The sequence below is a fragment of the Callospermophilus lateralis genome, chromosome 5, assembly GCF_048772815.1.
Source record: "Callospermophilus lateralis isolate mCalLat2 chromosome 5, mCalLat2.hap1, whole genome shotgun sequence".
Lineage (NCBI taxonomy): Eukaryota > Metazoa > Chordata > Mammalia > Rodentia > Sciuridae > Callospermophilus > Callospermophilus lateralis.
Genome location: NC_135309.1, coordinates 73,736,542 through 73,739,591, shown reverse-complemented (window position 1 = coordinate 73,739,591; position 3,050 = coordinate 73,736,542).

Genomic DNA, 3,050 nt, shown 5'->3' with positions numbered 1-3,050 from the left:
AGAATCCCTCCTGGGATTCTGACTTTTGTACTTGGATAGAGAGTGATGCTGTTCATGGGAATGGAAGCCCTAGGTGTGGCTTCCATGCTCCTACATTTAAAAAAATTCATCTCTGTAGGAAGAAGAATGATTTTGTTCCAATCTCTGAGTTGAAACTCTGTGTCTCTCTGAGGAGTTGCATTCACTGATCCTTCAGATTGGGTTAAGTCCCTGATATGGATTCCTTGCTCCCTTAGGTCTTCCCTTTGACATTCATCCCACTGAGGAGCATTGTCTAAAGTCTGGCTTTCCTGCTAAATGTTCACTTCAAGAGTTTTGGACCTAGGTCTCACTTGTTCCCTGACCCCATCCCAAAAATGAAGACCATATGTCACATAGCAATTTCTCAAACTTTGCTGAATTGAATCTCATGTCCATTTTTTTAAACTGAAAGATATCATGACAATCTGGGCTTATGTAAATACCATGCATTGTATTTTTTTTTTTTTTAAAGAGAGAGTGAGAGATGGAGAGAGAGAATTTTTTAATATTTATTTTTTAGTTTTCGGCGGACACAACATCTTTGTTTGTATGTGGTGCTGAGAATCGAACCCGGGCCGCACGCATGCCAGGCGAGCGTGCTACTGCTTGAGCCACATCCCCAGCCCCCCATGCATTGTATTTTTAAATTGACTTTCCTAATCATGGGGCACTGGGAAGAAGCCAACAAGGAACCTGGACTACACCTGATTTTTCTGATGCTCAATCTTGTCTTCATCTGTAGATTGACTATGATATGCTGCATCTGCTGTTATCTGATAGAAAATATGGACTCCATGATGCCATAGATACGATCTACTGTTGTAAACACAAATAATTCCACCCATGGATGATGTAAGATTAAAGCAGAGGATAACAGCTTCTGTAGCCTGAAATACCCTAAGGAAGTCAACATGTGCAGTGCCCAAGGATACCATGGGCAGAGGGTAAAATAATAAAGGGGAAAAAAAAGCCATTCTTTTTACATAAAATCATTTAATGTTCTTTGTTAAAATACACTCAATCTAGATGCAGTAGATCAGGTGAACAGAGTGTTCAGGATTTGAACTCCACCAGGAGCTGATTTCATCTGTGTCCTCCCTGACTCTGGTCACAGAACATTCACATCTATAAATCTGCGTACTGAATATGATGCAAATGATGTAATCAGTACCTAACACATGGGTATATAATTATGTAGTGGCCACTGCACAAGATATCAATAATGCAGCCTCAAAATATACGATGTATAGTAACTTGTCTATCTCCAAAAATAATTAAGACACTAAGCTGACACCTTAGTCCAAAATAAATGCAAATTGCTAGCTCCTGTGAGGAGCAGTGCATGCAGAGACTTGGTTGTGTGGCCAGTTGTTAACAGAAAGCTTCTGGAATTCCAACATGCTTCCTCACAGTGTTGTCCTGAGTGTGAGGATAAAAATAAGGAGTACATAGCTTGGCCAGGCTGCTGAATCTCATGTTCTGGTGAGGTCTGGAGTTCACTGTAATTTCTAATGGTTTCCAGAGAGCGCAGCAATGTTCTTTTTTTCTTTTTGGTACTGGGGATTGAACCCAGGAGCATTCTGCCTCTGAGCTATATCCACAGCCCTTTTTAAATTTTATTTTTTTGAGACAAGGTTTCATTAAGTTGCTGAGGCTGGCCTTGAACTTGTGATCCTCCTGTCTCAGCTTCCCAAGTTACAGGGATTACAGGCATATACCACTGCACTCAGTGCAACATTATTTTCTCACTCTTAAGCCATAAGGCCTGTTAAGGAAGCTTAAAAGTTTTCTGGGTTTGAGCAGATGAACTCCATCCAGGTCTACTGACCTGGGTACATGGGTTCCTTCAAGCTGCAAGTTTCTTTGTGAGAAGGATTTTCATTCTTCCCTCCTTAGTTCTGATCAAGCAGTGCAGGAGAGCATCTTCACTTGAATGAGAGCTTGTTTCTGTGTGAGCTTCAAGCCCTCTTTCTTAGCCTCACTCCCAACACCAGGGTCCAATCTGTAATAGCCCTCCAACAAGTAGTCTTGAGCTGTGTGCCAAGTTCCAACAATGAGAATAGCCTTCCCTAAAGAGTTTATTTACCAGTAAAAATCTTCCAAAGGATTTAGGCAAGAAGGAAAATCTTATTTTACCACCATGCAGGCAGCCCATCTACAATACAGCCAAGGATATTTGTTTAACATTATTCTTGATAGTACCAAATAGATTAAATTATCCGTCAACCAAAAGCAAATATGGTTCCCTTGAGAAAAACCAGATGTGGGTACTATGGTCCAATAGTAACAAATAAAACAATACTACTAATGCTATAAAAACAATTAGTGTGATATTTAATGGAGTTAGTATTGTCTCTATTTAGTAGCATCACATTTAATTAATCACTACCATGAAATCCATAAAATGTTTGGCAACACTATTTGTGGATATCTTCTAGGGCAGGGTCTTTTGCCTTTAAACCTATCACTGTTTCCACTGTGGTGTTTTTTTTTTTTTTTCTTTTTCTTTTTCTTTTTTTGCAGTACTGGAGATTGAACTTAGGGCCTCATGCATGCTAGACAAGCACTCTACTACTGAGCTATACCCACAGCCCTTTTTATTTTGAGCCAGGATCTCACTAAATTGTCAAAGCTGGCCTTGAATTTACAATCTGCCTGCTTCCCAAGGGACTGGGATTACATTTGTGTACCATAATACTCAGCTATGGCTCATTTTCTGGCAGAGGTGGAGGCTGGAGAGTGGCTGGGATTATAGGTGTGCACAATTATGACCAGATATGATTCACTTTCTAGCAGAGGTTGAGGAGAGCTTTGATTTTTGTGTAAGAGCTTTCCATAAGACTGTTTGACTCATGGAAACAATTTTATAGTGTAAATCCTCTGTCACTCAGAGGTCAGGAAGACCCAACAAAACCCAGAATAGACCTAGCTGGGCAGCAAAATCTGGCTATATCCAGAACTGTTTCTCCTTCCTATAACTGAACATTTGTCACTACCAGTCACCAGCCTTCCTGCCCCCCCCCACCCCC